We start from the raw sequence: 21,551 nt of genomic DNA, 5'->3' as shown, positions 1-21,551 counted from the left end.
AGAACTTCTTAGCACAAAAACAGGACAAGACATATGAAAGTTCACGGCTATATTCTCAGAAGAAAGAACCGCGCATTTACGTTTATGATTATTTTGAATGAGTCAGCAGAATGGTCTGTTTACCCGGGAATTGGAAGTCCTAAAATAAGAATTCTTAGCCATCAGTCTTCATTACGGCTTGCTTTGGCAAGATAACTTTTGCGAATGAATATTCTTCCAAGCATTCCAGAAAAATGTGAATAGATGTGAAATGCCAAGTCATTCTTGAAAATACTTTTGTAAAATATCGAAATGAATTCGGTTAAAGAAAAGAAAGAGAAAATCTGTTCTTTATGAAACTGATAGCGCAAACAAAACAATAGGTTTACCTAGAGGCGGTTAAATTACTCAACATCAATATTGTTGCATCTGCCGCTTAAAGTGGAAGCTGGGAGAAAAGCGTTTTGAACTGTGACTCTTACTCGAACTGCTTTAGGTTACAGACCGAGTTCAGTGCCTGAATTTTCTTATATACTCTAGACCTCAGTGTTAATAAGTATCACGTGCTCTACTTATAAAAAGAACTAAACATGCACGCTAATCGTAGGAAAAAATCAGAAGTGACACTACTTGTATTCAGAGCGTTTCCTGACGATTGCTGCATTATAAAAAAAAAGCTAGTTCTCAGATCTTGGATGATCACTGTTTATTTTCTAGATAATTTCTATTTGCTTGCTGCTTGCAGGAGATACGTAGTCAATTTTATTTGTCTCTTTTTTCCCATTTTAAAACAGTTTGAAATGAGTTGCGGTGTTTATTTTTTATTTTTTTTTTTTAACTCTCCTCTTAATGTATATCGGTAGATGAGAATATACCAAGGAAAGGGATAGAAAATCTGCTAACCATTTTTATTAAAATATTCCCCTGCCTCAAAATAGGGAATTCTGTGTATAAATTTTCGCTGTAAAAGTGGTGAAGACTCCAAAAGGATCTCTGATGACATGACTGGCTTTGACAGTAATTGAAAAAAAATTTATATATTTCAGGAAAGAACTTTGCATCAAAGACACCCTTGGGACGATGCAATACCGTCCTCCTCTTTCCCTCCCCGAGGGAGTTTCTGAGAGGTCTTATTATGATGATTTTAGCATGACGAGCTAATCATACAAAATATTTGAAGGAAGACGGCTGAAATTCTGCTTGTCATCACATATGCATCAGCAAGGCTCAGGGTATTTTAAATGTCGAAGAAATAAATGAGTTACAAAAGATCCTTAAACGATGGTCTTTGCACATCGGAAATGAAAATAATACTGACTTGCAGAAATCATTCAAAATAATGAAGCTCTCCCGCCTATTTCTATAATCTTCACTAGATGCATGAAGACCGAATCTCCAACGTTTCGTCATCTCAAAAATGTTGTCTTTTCTGTTGAGGCTATTCAGAGGGCTTGCATGTATTTTTATGAAGCAACTTTGCATTTGCCTATGTGAAACGCATAAGGGATTTTATCTAAAAGTTTTTTAAGACGTGCTTCTTAATGAATAACGCAGATCACATTGCAAAAAAAGTTAGGAAAGTAAGGAGGCTGAAGCTATGTGACAACAGTCATTTCCCTATAAATATTCTCTTGTAGTATATGAACCGTCCACCTTTCCTAGGCAAATCTGTACATGGAATTCTAGCAACAAAAAAATTCAGTAGCCTGTGAAACCTCAGGTCATAATCTTGCTAAGATGTGCTGATGATATATCTTCATATTTTGGGATGATAGCCGGAGATTGTTTCTAGTGTACTAAATGGACCGGTTACTTCTTTAGGTATAACACTAAATGGAAAAAAGGTGGAAATTATTTTTTCTAGATATTTTAATAATAAAAGACCAGCACAGCGTATATCAAGCTAACATTCTTGAGGTTTCAAGACCTTTCGACCGATATACATTTACAGTATATTACATATATTGCAATCAATCTGGATCAAGTAAAGTTCTCTTTAGGTGCCTTTAAATAAATCAATATATTTTAACAGCAAAATAAATTTTTATTTGAATTTCAAATATCAAGAAAGTCAATTCAAATCCGAGAAGTCGGTTGACACTTTCCAAAAACTTTCTGGAAATTGCTTACCAACGCATTAAAAAACAGTGCACTGTAATGATTGTTTTAAACATCATATAAGGAAAAACAGGACCTTTGATATCCATAGGTTAAATAAAAAACAATAGCCTATGAGATAATATTTAGAGTATTCGTTAACAAACTTCTTTTCTTCGTAACTACTTAGGTTTACTACGTTCTTTTCTCCCGCGCCATTCCGTTGATTAGGTTAACCTGCTAAAAAAAAAGAAACTTGTAACCTAAACTCACAAAAAATGTATATATATATATACATATATATATATATATATATATATATATATATATATATATATATATATATATATATATATATATATATATATATATATATATATATATATATATATATATATATATATATATATATATATATATATATATATATATATATATATATATATATATATATATATATATATATATATGTATGTGTGTGCGTGTCTGTGTGTGTGTGTTTGATAATTAAACAAAACTTATTACTAGTCGGATGAGGGAACCTGTTGCTCACTACAGGTTTTTTGAATATCGGAATCCAACTAATTACAGCCGCACTCATTTTCTGTTCCATGTTGATATTTAATAGCTGTTCCCGAAACTCAGGTACTAGTTTGTGTCGTGTCAGTTGGATGTATTTTCTTCACAGTGCGACCTTGCATCAGCCCCTTAAATTTAGGATTGTAATAATAACATGACATTTCTGAAATATCTCGCAGCGACTCCGTGAGCGAGCTCCCACACATAACCCACAAGCGTATGATTTGAAACTGCTAGCCTGGATAATTCAGGGATTTATTTGCAGCTGAGACACTAAGCAATAGCATTACTTGGTATAAGTCCTTATTACCATATACCAGTATTTCTCCAAACTAAATGTAGCCTATGAAATTCACCATTAACAGTGACATGAAGGACTGAACCAGAAAATCTCGATGAATTCCATGCTCAAGACAGTGACGTCCACTCATCACTGAATTTTTTGAAAACATAAGGTCATTCTTTAGCTCTACATAATACTGTACAAGTATATATATTTCCTCAATGATAAGTCCGTTTTCCTAAAATTTTATAGTTCCAGAAATAAAATAAAAAAACATCACAGCAGTTACTGACATTCCTATTCTAGCTGCGAAATCATTGAGAAAACACGTGCAGAAAAATTCCACGCCATTCGTCATTTAATGTTCCTACAGAGACGACTCATTAGCATCGTGCACTACCTCCTAATACACGCACACACAAACACTGCACCGTTGCACCTTTATCTTGCATGTACAGTTGCATTTCCTCAATGTAAAAGCCCTTCCTTTCCCTTACCTCTTGCATGCAATGTGTCCAATGCTTTCTAGGCCTTTCTCTCTTCAAAAAACTTCCGAATAGTGTACTCATTTCACTAGACTATCACCGTTCATTTCTTCCACATGGCCAAACCATTTCATTTCACTCTGAGCTACTCTTGCACTAACGCTAACCTTTCTACCACTTCCTTATCCATACTTTAACACTCCATTCAAACATTTGAACTTTGGCTTCCATAGATAAGTCAAATACTTTTCTAAACTTGAAAACACACTCCTGCCTTGCTGCTTTCCTTACTTCATGGGTTCTGCTACTTGGCTCTTCGCTTATAATCACACCATCCTTGATGCTCATTCCCCAATAACTGTATGAACATTCCTTGAATGAACTTTTTGGTTTCCATTTACCATCAAAATCTTACATTTTTCACATTGCGTCTCAATTTTCTACTTCTGGAAACAATTTAAAAACAGCTCATTAGTTTCTGAAGTTTCTCTTCACTCTCAGGATTCAGTGCTGTACAATGAAACCACAGCCATTTCATATTTTTAAATGGCCCAACGTCTTGTCTCACATCTCTGTAACTACATCTACGGTCCTTTCACTGACTTGTTGCATCACTCTGTCCATAAAAATGATGAGCAATTAATAAATTTCTCTTTGTTAATAAACTGTAATCCTGACAAATGACTGATCTAAGTGAGAACTGCACATTAGTCTCTACCATACTCATCATTTAACTGCTAAGTCAACGAAAAGATAACTATTCAGGAAATACTTCATACGTTTACAACACGTCAACCTTCCTTACACCCATTATGCCACCCACGTCTGTTTTTTATGCAAAATTGAACCTCCTTGATATTAAGGTCCAGGCACTCCAACTCATATTACACTCTAATTATTTCTCTCTCTCTCTCTGACGTCCACTCAACAACTCCAGAATTTGATTACTTTTCGCAGTCTTGTCTCCCATTCTTTACACAAGGCACAAAACAGTTCAAAACATTTTGATCCATCTTGTCACTTCTACCAAGTGTTTATCCCTCCTTCCCGTGTGCATTGTGTATCTTTCAACTTCGCAGACCGTCTTGCTTCACAAGTGACTATGCCGTCATTTCGTCTAAAAAGCCTCCACAATTTTTCCTTCATATTCGCCGTCAGCTTCCTCGTTGTAAATCCAAGAAGATAGCTGTCTTAACTGTACCTTCAGGCGCTCACAGATGGTTTGCACTGATAATTATTCCTTTCAAAACTTTTTCTGGGACACAGCTACTTTTCATACTTCATTTATTGTGTGACTCAACTTTTCTTAAATCCGTCATTTTATATTACGTTAATTTCTCTACCTAATACCTAATAGGGATCACTCAATTCCTATTCCTCCCCCATTTCTACAGACATTCTTGCCTCCGTTTTCTTGGTTTTATAAACCTGAATAACCTAACAATAAATGCTAATTAGCGGTTTCAGAGTCCTCAGCTTGCAAACATTTCCAATGTTTTTAGACAATATCTTCTGTTTAAACTCAGCCCCTTTACATTGTATTCACAGCCCTTTCTCTGTCCTACAGTATGGCACATATAACTTTTTTTACTTTGAATTCTACGTCTTTTCGCCCATAAACAAATATTTGACAGCTATGGAAACATATACTTTGTCTCAGATTTTACAAGCCAGTATATCTTCTGATTTCATATTCTGACATACTTCACTTTCATCGTATTTACCACGAAGGGTCATATTTAGAGAATTATGCATTTTAAAAATATAAGTGCATCCATTAGCGCATTTTAATTTTGCATTACAGTCATAAGCACAAAGAAGAGGAAGAGCGAGAAATTATTAAATCAGATACCTTGATCTAGCATTTTTCAGAGCTCACACACGTTCATATAATTAAACAACATGAGTTGAAAGCCTTCACTCTACGACGCCAGATTTGGAAGGAGGTGCGTAAATCCATTGATATTTAAAAATTACAATAATGGAAATAATTGCTTTAGACAGCTTTATTTTAAATGAAAAGTTGAAAGTGAAATTAATGCAAAAAACCTTTTAAGAAAAGGCAAAAAGAAACAAATCTCTTGTTAACAAAAACTCTAAGAAGAAAAATGTCATTGATCATCCATGGGCCCGCTGTATGTGAAAAAAAAAAAAAAAAAAAAAAAAAAAACTGAAATACTTCCTATGTGCCGTTTATGTCGTTTGCTTTCTTCTGAAAATTTATTTCTGTTCCTTGATTTTGCTTCTCAGTGAGGGAACTTATGCTTGAATTTTATTTATTATTCACTATGCAATAAATTACAAGCACTGAAAATTATGCTTAATGTGAATTGGAACGAAATTATTACTTAACTAATAAAAATCAATAATGATGCATTTATTCAAAGGATATTTTTGTATTGTTATATCTGTTGTAAATTTAGAGTTCAGGTAAAGTATGATCTAAGCGCAGCTACAGCCACACCTTCCCAGCCACGAATTCTTTCCAGTACAAGAGTAATTTCGTTGTTAAGCCAAGTACTTGAATCATGCGCATATCCTACTGTTCATAGAATGTTTATCACATGAGGGAGTTGTGGACAGCAGCACCTGGAAACTCTATGAAAAAGGAAAATAGCAAAAATGGAATCATACCATGAGTTTAAGTCTGAGGATTAAGAAAAAAAAACATATAATTTTAAACAATATGTAATGGCTGGCAAAATCATTGAAAATGGCAGACTTATAATATTCGATTCCCTACCAAGATTCCACAATTATTAAGTCGGCATTTGCAGTCTCTTGCAGAGAACTCAGTTTAAGTCCAAAACATAGCAAGCGGACTCCTGGCAGTTTACTCTTTGATAGATTGCCAATGTTTTATTGTCAAAACTTGCAAAATAATAAATTTCTTCCACATGTTCCTCGACAAAATATATATATAGTTCATATATATATATATATATATATATATATATATATATATATATATATATATATATATATATATATATATCCTATATATATATATATAATCATGAGGGAGTTACAAATGCACTGGAATATCAAATTCACGAAAATACCTAAAGATGGAATATCTCATGAGTTTATTGTCTGAGGATTAAGAAAAACATATAAGTGAAAAATTAATTGGTATCATCATTGACAATGGCAGACCCTAATGACACGAAACCTATTCAGCAACTCCAGTAGACGTTACCCATTGAGCTATCAAGAGAGTTATAAGTCTTTGGCAAATAAGCTGTACTGTTTTTACCTGTCGTTAAAAATTGCCAATGTTTTGGCAAACACAAAAACCCACCTCACCATGACAGCTCATTGGTACGTTTGGAACACGCAGCTCTTATTATGAATTTTTTATCCCACCGTGATTTATATACAATCATGAAGCTACAAATGTCGCTTAATATCAAATTCACGCTACCTCAGGAATATCTCTGACGGAGAATTGTCGCCGAAGGGAATTTATATAAGTGACAAATGAATTGGTATCATCGGGACACGAACCCTTGAGACGAAACCTATTCAGTGACTCCATAGACGTTACCCATTGAGCTATCAAGAGAGGTATAAGTCTTTGCCGAGTAGGCTGTACTGTTTTTACCCATCGTGAGCAGGGAAACTGTACTTAGCCTCGGCAATGACCCACCTCCACCATGACAGTTCATTGGTATGTTTGGAACATGCAGCTCTTATTATGAAATTTTTTATCACACCATGATTTATATACAATCATGAAGCTACAAATGTCGCTTAATATCAAATTCACGCTACCTCGGGAATATCTCCGACGGAGAATTGTTGCCGAAGGGGAATTTATATAAGTGATAAATGAATTGGTATTGTTGGGACATGAACCCTTGACACGAAACCTATTCAGCGACTCCAGTAGACAATTCTCTGTTGGAGATACTCCCGAGGTAGTGTGAATTTGATATTAAGCGACATTTGTAGCTTCATGATTGTATATAAATCACGGTGAGATAAAAATTTCATAATAAGAGCTGGCGTGTTCCAAAACGTGCCAATGAACTGTCATGGCGGAGGTGGGTCATTGCCGAGGCTAGTACAATTTCCCGCCACAACGGGTAAAACAGTACAGCCTACTCGGCAAAGACTTATACCTCTCTTGATAGCTCAATGTGTAATGTCTACTGGAGTCGCTGAATAGGTTTCGTGTCAAGGGTTCGTGTCCGGACGGTACCAATTCATTTCTCACTTATATAAATTCCCCTTCGGCGACAATTCTCCGTCGGAGATATTCCCGAGGTAACGTGAATATGATATCAAATGACATTTGTAGCTTCATGATTGTATATAAATCACGGTGTGATAAAAAAATTCATAATAAGAGCTGCATGTTCCAAACGTAATAATGAACTGTCATGGCGGAGGTGGGTCATTGCCGAGGCTAAGTACAATTTCCCCGCTCACGACGGGTAAAAACAGTACAGCCTACTCGGCAAAGACTTATACCTCTCTTGATAGCTCAATGGGTGACGTCTACTGGAGTCGCTGAATCATGTCAAGGGTTGTCCCGACGATACCAATTCATTTATCACTTATATAAATTTCCTTCGGCGACAATTCTCCTTCGGAGATATTCCCGAGGTAGGGTGAATTTGATATTAAGCGACATTTGTAGCTTCATGATTGTATATAAATCACGTTGTGATAAAAAATTTCATAATAAGAGCTGCATGTTCCAAACGTACCAATGAACTGTCATGGCGGAGGTGGGTCATTGCCGAGGCTAAGTACAATTTCCCCTCTCACGACGGGTAACAACAGTACAGCCTACTCAGCAAAGACTTATACCTCTCTTGATAGCTCAATGGGTAACGCTCTTTATCTGAGTCGCTGAAATAGGTTTTAGTGTCAGGGTTTTGTGTCCCGACGATATCCAATATATATATTTATCACTTATAAATTCCCCTTCACACAATTCTCCGTTTTATATTTATATGAGTAACATGAATTTGATACTAAACACACTTTAGCTTCATGATTGTATATAGATCACGGGATTGTGATAAAATTTCATATATATATATATATATATATATATATATATATATATATATATATATATATATATATATATATATATATATATATATATATATATATATATATATATATATATATATATATATATATATATACATATATACACACACACACACGTCACTACTTCGTTTTATATTTATAAGGACTTGTAAGAACATAACATTTAAAAGATCATACATTTAAACCATATGGAGTGAAAGTTTCGGTCGATGATATCGTGAACATAATTTCACGGAGATGAGCTCTGGAAGAATTAGGTAATGTTAATATATATACAGGGATTATACATGTAAGTATATATATATATATATATATATATATATATATATATATATATATATATATATATATATATATATATATATATATATATATATATATATATATATATATATATATATATATATATATATATATATATATATATATATATATATATATATATATATATATATATATATATATATATATATATATATATATATATATATATATATATATATATATATATATATATATATATATATATATATATATATATATATATATATATATATATATATATATATACATATATATATACATATATATATATATATATATATATATATATATATATATATATATATATATATATATATATATATATATATATATATATATATATATATATATATATATATATATATATATATATATATATATATATATATATATATATATATATATATATATATATATATATATATATATATATATATATATATGACTGACTATTTATCACATCACCGTGATTCATATACAATCAGAAAGCTACAAACGTCCTTTTAATATCCAATTATATCTACCTCGGAAATAATATATTTTCATATATGTTTACCGAAGGGGAATTTTTAGTTGATAATAAGTCCACCGTCCCGTGGGGTCGAACCAGCGACGGACGAGACTCAGGACTACAGGGACGCACTAACCCAGTCGGCCACAAGAGAGGTATAAGTGAATATCGCCTCCCATCAACTCACCCCCGTCGAACTCAGGTGTTTTGCATTTGGAGACGATATCCACCCACCTCTGCCATGTTGACCGTGTAGTGCGTTTGTCGCAAGTAGCCATATTATGACTATTTATCACATCGCCGTGATTCATATACAATCAGAAAGCTACAAACGTCCTTTAATATCCAATTTGCTCTACCTCGGAAATAATATATTTTCTTATATGTTACAGAATCTGCTTCCTCGGAGGAAGGCAGGTATCCTGCCAGACTGGGGAAGCAGGCCTAGAGAGGGACCAAGAACTTCAAGGATGAGGTAAAAAAACCCACAAGGATCGCCATTCTCTTGAAGGCAGCATTGATGGGAAGGGTCCGACCCAAAGGATGCTTCCTCAGAGGAAGGCAGATATCTTGCCAGGATGGGGAAGTGGGCCTGGAGAGGGGCCAAGCACCTCACGGATTAGGCCCAAAAACCCCCGAGGCTCACCAGTCTCTTGTGGGCAGCCTTGAAGGGAAAGGTCCGACCCAGAGGCTTCTTCCTTGGAGGAAGGGAGATATTCTGCTAGGCTGGAGTAGCAGGCCTTTAGAGGACTGAAGCACCTCATATATGAGGCCCAAAAGCCCCCAAGGCTTGCCAGCCTCTTGAGGTTGGCCTTGATGGGAAGGATCCAACCCAGAGGCTGCTTCCTTGGAGGAAGGCAGGTATCCTGCCTGGGGAAGTGGGCCTGGAGAGGGCCCAAGAACTTCAAGGATAAGGCCAAAAAGCCCCCAAAGCTCACCATTCTCTTGAGGTGAGCCTTCAAGGAAGGGTCCGACCCAGAGGCTGCTTCCTCAGAGGAAGGCAGGTATCCTACCAGGATTGGGAAGCAACCTGGAGAGGGCACAAGAACTGCAAGAATGAGGCCAAAAAGGCCCAAAGGCTTGCCAATCACTTGGGTGGAGCCTTGAAGGAAGGGTTCGACCCAGAGGCTGCTTCCTTGGAGGAAGGAAGGTACCCTGCCAGGCTGCTGAAGTGGGGCTGGAGAGGGCCCAAGAACTTCAAGGATGAGCCCCAAAAGCCGCCAAGGCTTGCCAGTCTCTTGAGGGCAGCCTTGAAAGGAAGGGTACGACCCAGAGACTTCTTCCCCGGAGGAAGGCAGGTATCCTGTCAGGCTGGGGAAGTGGGCCTGGAGAGGGCGCAGAAACTTCAAGGATGAGCTCCAAAAGCCCTCAAGGCTTGCCAGTCTCTTGAGGGCAGCCTTGAAGGGAATGGTCCGACTCAGATGCTGCTTCCTCAGATGAAGCCGGTATCTTGCTAGGATGGGGAAGTGGGCTTAGAGAGGAACCCAAGAAACTTCATGGATGAGGCCAAAAAGCCCCTAAGACTCACCAGAATCTTGAGGGGAGCCTTGAAGGGAAGGGTCTGACCCAGAGGGTGCTTCCTCAGAGGAAGGCAGGTATCCTGGCAGGGCTGGGAAGCAGGCCTGAAGAGAGCCAAAGAATTTCAAGGATGAGCCCCAAAAGCACCTAAGGCTCACCATTCTCTTGAGGGGAGCCTTAAATGGAAGGGACCAACCTAGAGGCATCTTCCACAGAAGAAGGCAGATATTATGCCAGACTGGGGTAACAGGCCTTTAGAGGACCCAAGCACCTCATAGATGAGGCCCAAAAGCTCCCAAGGCTTGCCAGCCTCTTGAGGGTGGCCTTGCAGGTAAGGATCCAATCCAGCGGCTGCTTCCTTGGAGGAAGGCAGGTATCCAGCCAGGCTGGGGATGTGGGCTTGGAGAGGGCCCAAAACCTTCAAGGCTTAGACCAAAAAGCCCCCAAAGCTCGCCAGTCTCTTGAGGGGAGCCTTGAAGGAAGTGTCCGACCCAGATGCTGCGTCCTCGGAGGAAGGCAGAAATCCTACAAGGCTTGGGAAGCGACCTGGAGAGGGCCCAAGAACTGCAAGATTGAGGCCAAAAAGCCCTGAAGGCTTGCCAGTCACTTGGGTGGAGCCTTGAAGGAAATGGTTCGACCCAGAGGCTGCTTCCTCGGAGGGAGGCAGGTATCCTGTCAGGCTGGGGAAATGGGTCTGGAGAGGGTCCACAAACTTCGACGATGAGGCCAAAAAGACTGCAAGGCTCGCCAGTCTCTTGAGAGCAGCCTTGAAAGGAAGGGTCTGACCCAGAGGCTGCTTTCTTGGAGGAAGGCAGGTATCCTGCCAGGCTGAGGAAGTGGGCCTGGAGAGGGCACAAAAACATCAAGGATGAGCCCCAAAAGCCCCCAAGGCTTGCCAGTCTCTTGAGGGTGGCCTTGAAGGGAAAAGGCCAACTCAGAGGCTGCTTCTTTCAGTAGAAGGCAGGTATCCTGCCAGGCTGGGGAAGCGGGCCTAGAGAGGAGCCTAAAAACTACAAGGATGAGGCCAAAAAGCACCCAAGGCTCACCAGAATCTTGAGGACACCCTTGAAGGGAAGGGCTGGACCCATAGGCTGCTTCCATGGAAGGAGGCAGGTATCCTGCCAGGCTTGTGAAGCAGACCTGGAGAGACACCAAGAACTTCAAGGATGTGCCAAATAGCCCCCAAGGCCCACCAGAATCTTGAGGGCAGCCTTAAAGGAAAGAGTCCAACCCAGAGGCTGCTTCCATGAAGGAAGGCATGTATCCTGCCAGGCTTGCGAAGCAGGCCAGGAGAGGGCCAAAGAACTTCAAGCCCCCAAGACTTGCCAGTCTCTTGACGGGAACCTTGAAGGGAAAGGTCAGACCAGAGGCAACTTCCTTAGAGGAAGGCAGATATCATGCCAGGCTGGGGTAGTGGGCCTTTAGAGGGCCCAAGCAAATCATAGATGGGGCCCAAAAGCCCCGAAACTTGCCAGTCTCTTGAGGGGAGTCTTGAAGGGAAGGGCCTGACCCAAAGGATACTTTCTCGGAGGAAGCCAGGTATTTTGCCAGAATGGGGACATCGGGCTTAGAGAGGAACCCAAGAAACTTCAAGGATGAGGCCAAAAAGCCCCCAAGGCTCACCAGAATCTTGAGGGCAGCTTTGAAGGGAAGGGTCCTAACCAGAGGGTGCTTCCTCGAAGGTAGGCAGATATCCTGCCAGGCTTGGGAAGCAGGCCTGGAGAGGCCCCAAGAACTTCAAGGATGAGCCCCAAAAGCCCCTAAGACTCACCAGTCTCTTGAGGGGAGCCTTGAAGGGAAGGGACCGACCCAGAGGCAGCTTCCTCAGAAGAAGGCAGATATCATGCCAGGCTGGGGTAACAGGCCTTTAGAGGGCCAAAGCACATCATAGATGAGGCCCAAAAGCCCCCAAGACTTGCCAGGCTCTTGAGGGTGGCCTTGAAGGGAAGGATGTGATCCAGAGTCTGCTTCCTTGTAGGAAGGTGGGTATCCTGCCAGGCTGAGGAAGCAGAAATGGAGAGGGACCAAGAACTTCAAGGATGGGGCCAAAAAGCCCCCAAAGCTCACCATTCTCTTGAGGGGTGCCTTGAAGGAAGGGTCAGACTCAGACGCTGCAACCTCAGAGGAAGGTAGGTATCCTGCAAGGCTTAGAAAGCGACCTGGAGAGGGCCCAAGAACTACAAGGATGAGGCCAAAAAGCCCCGAAGGCTTGCCAGTCACTTGGGTGGAGCCTTGAAGGGAACGGTTCGACCCAGAGGCTGCTTCCATTGAAGAAGGCAGGTATCCTGTCAGGCTGGGGAAATGGGCCAGGAGAGGGTCCATGAACTTCCAGGATAAGGCCAAAAAGCCTGCAAGGCTTGCTAGTCTCTTGAGGGCAACCTTGAAAGGAAAGGTGCGAGCCAGACACTGCTTTCTTGGAGGAAGACAGGTATCCTGCCAGGCTGAGGAAGTGGGCCTAGAGAGGGCCCAGAAACTTCAAGGATGAGCCCCAAAAGCCCCTAAGGCTTGCCAGTCTCTAGAGGGTGGCCTTGAAGGGAAGGGTACAACTCAGAGGCTCTTCTTTCTGTGGAAGGTGGGTATCCTGCCAGGCTGGGGAAGAGGGCCTAGAGTGGAACCCAAAAACTTCAAGGATGAGGCCAAAAAGCCCACAAGGCTCACCAGAATCTTGAGGTCAACCTTGAAGGGAAGGGTTAGAACCAGAGGCTGCTGCTACGGAAGAAGGCAGGTATCCTGCCAGACTTGTGAAGCAGGCCTGTAGAGGTCCCAAGAACTTCAAGGATGAGCCCCAAAAGCACCCATGGTTTGCCAGTCTTCTGAGGGCGGCCTTGAAGGGAAGGGTCTGACCTAGAGGCAGCTTCCTCAGAGGAAGGCAGATATCATGCCAGCTGAGGTAGAATGCCTTTAGAGGGCCCAAGCACCTCATAGATGGGGTTCAAAAGCCCCTAAGGCTCGCCAGTCTCTTGAGGGTGAGCCTTGAAGGGATGGGCCTGACCCAGAGGCTGCTTCCTCAGAGGAAGGCAGGTATCCTGCCAGGCTGGGTTAGCGGGCCTAGAGTGGAACCCAAAATTTCAAGGATGAGGCCAAAAAGCCCACAAGGCTCACCAGAATCTTCAGGTCAACTTTGAAGGGAAGGGTTAGACCCAGAGGCTGCTTCTATGGAAGAAGGCAGGTATCCTTCAAGGCTTGTGAAGCAGGCCTGGAGAGGTCCCAAGAACTTCAAGGATGAGCCCCAAAAGTACCCAAGGCTTGCCAGTCTCTTGAGGGCAGCCTTGAGGGGAAGGGTCCGACCCAGAGGCAGCTTCCTCAGAGGAAGGCAGATATCATGCCAGCCTTAGGTAGCAGGCCTTTAGAGGGCCCAAACACCTCAAAGATGGGGTTCAAAAGCCCCCAAGGCTTGCCAGTCTCTTGAGGGTGAGCCTTGAAGGGATGGGACTGACACAGAGGCTGCTTCCTCGGAGGAAGGCAGGTATCCTGCCAGACTGGGGAAGCAGGCCTAGAGAGGGACCAAGAACTTCAAGGAAGAGGTAAAAAAACCCACAAGGATCGCCATTCTCTTGAAGGCAGCATTGACGGGAAGGGTCCGACCCAAAGGATGCTTCCTCAGAGGAAGGCAGATATCTTGCCAGGATGGGGAAGTGGGCCTGGAGAGGGGCCAAGCACCTCACGGATTGGGCCCAAAAACCCCCGAGGCTCACCAGTCTCTTGTGGGCAGCCTTGAAGGGAAGGGTCCGACCCAGAGGCTTCTTCCTTGGAAGAAGGGAGATATTCTGCTAGGCTGGAGTAGCAGGCCTTTAGAGGACTGAAGCACCTCATATATGAGGCCCAAAAGCCCCCAAGGCTTGCCAGCCTCTTGAGGTTGGCCTTGATGGGAAGGATCCAACCCAGAGGCTGCTTCCTTGGAGGAAGGCAGGTATCCTGCCAGGCTGGGGAAGTGGGCCTGGAGAGGGCCCAAGAAATTCAAGGATGAGGCCAAAAAGCCCCCAAAGCTCACCATTCTCTTGAGGAGAGCCTTCAAGGAAGGGTCCGACCCAGAGGCTGCTTCCTCAGAGGAAGGCAGGTATCCTACCAGGATTGGGAAGCAACCTAGAGAGGGCCCAAGAACTGCAAGAATGAGGCCAAAAAGGCCCAAAGGCTTGCCAATGACTTGGGTGGAGCCTTGAAGGGAAGGGTTTGACCCAGAGGCTGCTTCCTTGGAGGAAGGAAGGTACCCTGCCAGGCTGCTGAAGTGGGGCTGGAGAGGGCCCAAGAACTTCAAGGATGAGCCCCAAAAGCCGCCAAGGCTTGCCAGTCTCTTGAGGGCAGCCTTGAAGGGAAGGGTCCGACCCAGAGACTTCATCCCCAGAGGAAGGCAGGTATCCTGTCAAGCTGGGGAAGTGTGCCTGGAGAGGGCGCAGAAACTTCAAGGATGAGCTCCAAAAGCCCCCAAGTCTTGCCAGTCTCTTGATGGCAGCCTTGAAGGGAATGGTCCGACTCAGAGGCTGCCTCCTCGGAGGAAGGCAGGTGTCCGGCTAGGCTTGGGAAGTGGGCCTGGAGAGTGCCCAAGAACTTCAAGAATGAATCCCAAAAGCCCCTAAGGCTCACCAGTCTCTTGGGGGGAGCCTTAAAGGAAAGGGTCCAACCCATAGGCTGCATCCTCAAAGGAAGGCAGATATTCTGCCAGGCTATGGAAGCAGGCCTAGAGAGGGCTCAAAAACTTCAAGGATGAGGCCAAAAAACCCACAAAGCTTGCCAGTCTCTTGTGGGTAGCCTTGAAGGGAGGGGTCCGACCCAAAGGCTGCTTCCTTGGTGGAAGGCAGGTATCCTGACAGGCTGGGGAAGTGGGCCTAGATAGGGCGCAAAAACTTCAAGGATGAACCCCGAAAGCCCCTAAGGCTCACCAGTCTCTTGAGGGCAGCCTTGAAAGGAAGGGTCCGACCCAGAAGCTACTTCCTCGGAGGGAGGCAGGTTTCCTGCCAGGCTGGGGAAGCAGGCTTGGTGAGGCCCCCAAGGGTGAGGGCCAAAGGCTCCTTAGGGAGGACAGTTCTTTTAGGGCACCCTCGAAGGGGAGTGTCCTCTCTAGAAGGAGAAGGCAGGATTCCTTGGAAGAGATGATAAGAAAATAATTGCAGCTTGATTTCCCATGCCTTTATTACTCTATTTAACTTTTCCAAATGATTAAAAGATTTTTTTTTTTTTTTTTGTACTCTGCATCACTTAGTTTGTATCAAAATTCTCCCATGCCAAGAATTCATTCAGGGGAAAGTGTATTTTGTATTATTAACATTAATCACTGTGCAGCACTTTGCGCTGGCTCAGTTCCCCAACCTAGGGAACTTGAGAAATCGTTTCTTCTAAGAGTTCATTGATGAAGAGGGTAATTATCGTCTTTCCAGGGATCACAGAGAGGATATTTTGAAGTTCGTGGAGTTAACTGGTTTTCTTGAAAATCTATAACATATCATCAATTTATTTTTACCATTTTATCAATTTCTTGGAAATTTTATGTTTTTTATTCCATTGGAGCCACATTATTTATTAATGGTGATGATAACCAGAGGTACTGCAACATTGATTTCTACGAGGTCATTGAAATACCCGACAAAGGATCCAGTTCACAACTAGCAGCCGTGTTTAAACAGGGAGTCCTTCAACTGCTCTCCTGCCCCACACAGAATAGTGCACCTCTTGCTAGTATATATATATATATATATATATATATATATATATATATATATATATATATATATATATATATATATATATATATATATATATATATATATATATATATATATATATATATATATATATATATATATATATATATATATATATATATATATATATATATATATATATATATATTATATTGTTATTATAAAACTAATCATAGAATTAAAAATTTTACCTCACTTCAACCAGATACCTGAACTCTCATATCAGTAGAATTACAACTGAGTACTCTAAAAGCAACAGTGATCCCTTAACAAACTTATTATTCATGTGAGAAATCATTCTAAGTTTATGAAAACAAATGTGAGGTATCAACAATTAAACAAGAAATATGCTAAAGCATAAGGGCATCACTCCTTCAAACAACTTTAACTGTTTCCCTGGTCTTAATTCACATCAGCAAAACTAAAAGAATAAAACATGTATATCACTTTGCCTTATGCACACAATTAATCATATTCACTGGTTCACTGGTGGTTATTAAATGAAACATTGTTTTTAAAAATTTTAAATAATTTATTTTTTAATTCAAAATTTATAATTAGAATTCACAATCTGAAAAAATTACTATTACTTGAAAGCAACAGAAAATTTAATTAATTCTTGAGTTAAATTACAAAGGCTAATTTATCAAGAAAATAAATCAATCAAGCTAGGTTTAAACTATCAAGAATTACTCAAGATTTGAAAAGAAAATCTCAGTAAATGCAATGTTAAATTATTAAGAAATACTTAAATTGCTAAGTAAATGAATGTTAAATCACCACTATATAAAATGTGAAAAATTAAGATATTGCAAACACAAGAACACACAAAAATACACAAAAGATTTTGCAAAACAGTTTCACTAAGGCAAAAATCCCTTAATATACCTTATTACACCAGGGGAATAATAAGTAAAATTTATTTTACCTTACATAAGCTTGTGAAAACTTTTGTAAAATTACCCAAAATGTAGCTGCCTGAGATTCACAAAACACACTTTTGATAGGTGCCGTTACGAATATATACACTTTCTACTATCAGATCTCAAAAGCTAAAACTAATATTAATGACCACAAATATTTTACGTTAACAATCTCTCTTTTGAAGAAAGAAAGCGAGAGAAAGAGAGAGAGAACCACACGAAAGGTCTCTGAAATCAGAATGAGCAAACTTTTATGATCCCAATTAGGAATGAAACAATCAGATGACGTCATTATTAAGGCAAAACGTTTTGGACTGCGATCTTACAAAACGTGACATAATCGATTGAGACATGTGCTTTTACTCACAAAAAGGTGTACGTGACTCGAACAGAAAATCGTATGGGATGCGATCAGAACAACATGTGACCAGAGCAATGTAATTTTAAATATGACGCAATTGCCATGTGCTGCAGTGCAACAACTCGTTCGTATTTCTTAAAAAGGTGCACGTCTTTACCAGAAAATTGTATGGGACAAAGCTTTTAATGAAATCTAAACATGACTCGACTGTTATCTCCCGCTTGTCAACACACGAATCTAACAGGAAATGAGCACCGGTCTCAACTCAAAGCAAAGCAATTTCGATAACAGCTACAACATCTGGTTTAACTTAAACTCTCTCTCCAGTTACTACTCTATTATCAAGAAAGATATTATTAATTCTTGTAAGATCTGACATTACTCTGCATATGGTATTCCAACAATTATTATTGCACACATGATAACTAGAACAGTAAATATATCAAAATCATGGAATGATATACATATTACAAGGCTATATCATGAAAATATATATATATTCGCAAGCATTATTCCATGTGTCACTCAACCTCAGACTAACATAACCAGGGAGGAATTTATAAGTAATACGTTTCTCTTGACAGCCGATTGGTTACCATCACTGAAAAGTCATTGCTTTCCAACCATTTGGGAGTTCGGGTCTCCCTGGTGGCAGGTTACATATCATTTATACTGTAAATTCCCCTTCAGCTTACGTTATTCTGAGGTTGAGTGAATTTAATTTTAAACGACAATTGTAGCTTACACCATAAGGTCATGGTGTATGTGACAAAAATTCAGGATGAATACAAAACTGATTTCCATTTTTGATAACTTTAAAACATGTTAAGTTTGATGTCAACTGATATGTGCATATATATATATATATATGTGTGTGTGTGTGTGTGTGTGTGTGTGTGTGTGTGTGTGTGTGTGTGTAGGGTAACATCAATCTTAATGTGTTTTAAAATTATAAGGAATAAAAATAACTTTTGTACACGTCATGGTAACTACGCTGTGGCTACCTTTGAAAAATATGTTAATATAAATGAGAGGTTGAGCAAAAGTCTATGCACTTTAGGCTTGTTAGACAAAAGGATTTCTATTCTTCATGCAGTGGCCAGAGGTGCTTGTCCTGGGTTAGATTAAAGGCAAATTGTATGTGATAGCAACTATACCTTGCCCACCATGGCAGATTCCTGTCTCTCCTTTTATTTCTATTATGCCTATTCACCATTTATGTATCACTCGTAGAGTACAAAACCTGTCTGTTTCCAGTATATTGATTTTGACATGTTTACAAGAAACCCTACATACTTTGGGATGCCAGTTCCATGAACTCCTTTGACTGATTCCTTAGTCTCCACATCAGTAATCATTAGTCACTTTTTTTTTCCTGGATATGTGTGCGGTCTGATTCGTTTCCTTGATACTCCATGCGCTAGGAGAAGTGATGGAGTCCTGAAGACCATTGTCAGTTGTTGAAAATAGGCTATCACCTTTCATGTTATGCCCAACAGATGTAAACAGAATGTGCTAAGGGAAACCATTAAAATTCAGTAGTGCTTAACTGGGCTGAGATCCCACTACTGCCCAGACTAGCACCATCACTCAATCTAACATTAGGGTGCAACTGCAAGGATCTCATTCCCCAAGTGAGATGTGGCGGTGAATTACCAACTATATTTCTTCTTAGCCATTGTGGAATCTTTACTTGCTGCTACTGAACTGCAATATCATCATCAAGAAAAGAATATTGATGAAAGCACAAAACATAGTGTTAGCTTCGACTCGCAGCAGTCATACCCTCGTATACTTTTTTTCGAGGTGAATAAGGACAAATCTCACCTCTAACACCAGAAGTCAAATCAATGGAACACCCCAAACCAAAGTCTTAAATATTTGTGCACACCCCAAGTTTGTTGGTCTCTCACCATATCTCCCAGTTGTCCGCAGTGAATTTTGCATTTTCTTAAATTTTCTATAAAAAACTTAAAAATCTTCTTCACTTTTCATTAAGTAATTTTCATTTGCGATTCATAATTTATGAATAAGTACATTTTGCTATTGTGATCCAGGATGAGTACATATTAACTGAAAGGTGAAACATTCATTTTTACCAAAAAATTAGATCTACCAGAACTTAAAGGTAAGTAAAATGGGGTAAAGCGCCTTTACACTTAAATTTGTTTGCTCTTTTATGCTATGAAATCCTTATTCAGCTTGATGAATAAATCTTGGCTGCTTTTAAGGAAAAATTATATTAAATGAAGTTCTTTTAGGTTTGTCTGAACTGGATTTTTTTTTTATCTTATACTCGGTACCATTTTTACAGTATTTTTGCCATACTGTCGATCCAGTTGTAGATTAGTTACATACCATCCCAAAGGTCGGCCCAGGATATCTATATTTTGGGAATTCTGTATACCAGAGGTGAAAGGTGTTAGCCATTGGCGGAAATACCTGTAGAGTATCGGCAAGACCCTGGGATAATGGTATTGGTAGTGGAAGTTAAGCTGGGTGTACACGATACTATTATAATCCCGTTCAATTTTCTGCTTTGACGAGATCTCGCCCGAGAATTTGCAGTATGTGTAGGTTTTAGCATCCGAATTTAGACCTGAATATCGAATTGAACATATTCTAACATGTTGGTTGCTTCTCGCACGAGTTCAACCTTCAGAGCGAGATTTATGATTGCTGGTGAAAGTAATTATAAGCCTATGCTCTCTTTTTGTCTAATACTGCGTGTCTACTCACATTTTTGCATTTTATTTATAAAATTCCATTTACATATATTCTCGCGTGCTTCGTCTTGCGTACGATTCTCATACGAGATGGCATTAGAAGACTATCACGAGGAACAGCATCGTGTGCACCGAGCTTTACTCACAGAGAAAATGCATGAATGCACAAGGGGTTTCTTATGGTAAGATGGTTAATGATATTAAAAATAATAACAAGCAACCAACGGGCAAGGGGACTAAAAAAATCGAGGTTCTACGCCTGCTGTTTTATTAGCCTGTTCGTCTACCTGTAGACATGCTTTCTGTAGAGATGTTGGCTGTTAGTAAGCAAGCAGCGGTATCAAAGTTTCTTATTTACAAATCAATGAACAGTTTCATAGCAGCTGTGAAAAGCAATAAACCAAGGGAAGTTGAATGGCTTGCAGTAACTACTAAAATCACCAATTAAGCAACTCTGGGATAGGCAGAGCATAACATAAATTTTTCTTATTTGGAAAAAAATCCCATTTGAAAACAAAAGCAACAGATTGTGCTGAACTGCAAAGAAGGGTCCTTGACTCTTTTTCTAATATTCCATCAGAATTAGGAATCGTATGCATATACAATGAAAAGTAAATGTGAAAGAAGAGGTGGGTATAAGGAAAAGGAGCACCATCTAAGGACTGCTAAGTCTCAAAGGTTCTATGAAGTAGCTCTGCTTAAAACCAGGAGAGGTTGACAGTTTTTCATCATTAGCTCATGTGGGAAGAATAGTGCGTGTACAAAATTCATGAAGGAGGGTTTTCATTTTAAAATGTTTCATCAGAGATGAGGCTGACTTAAGAGTAATGATTAATTTTTCATAGCATCATTTCGAGGAGAAAGGTAAAAATGAAACCTGAATATTATGGGCCTATACATTCTTGTAACTTATCTTGTAATCAGGATTTTCAAGGTCATTTACCGATAAGAATGAAAGTTAATGAAGTATATTGTGAAAATGACATTATGATCACCCGT

General features: G+C 39.9%; 1 protein-coding gene across 1 annotated transcript in view; it reads left to right on the top strand.

Annotated features, from left to right (window-relative positions):
• Nucleotides 1–21,551, top strand: part of LOC136826821 (uncharacterized) — a 126,693-nt gene that overhangs the window by 88,636 nt on the left and 16,506 nt on the right.

Source organism: Macrobrachium rosenbergii, chromosome 41 (assembly GCF_040412425.1).
Source record: "Macrobrachium rosenbergii isolate ZJJX-2024 chromosome 41, ASM4041242v1, whole genome shotgun sequence".
NCBI classification, from domain to species: domain Eukaryota; kingdom Metazoa; phylum Arthropoda; class Malacostraca; order Decapoda; family Palaemonidae; genus Macrobrachium; species Macrobrachium rosenbergii.
The sequence above is the reverse complement of the archived record's forward strand: the minus strand, read 5'-3'. Positions and strand labels throughout refer to the sequence as shown.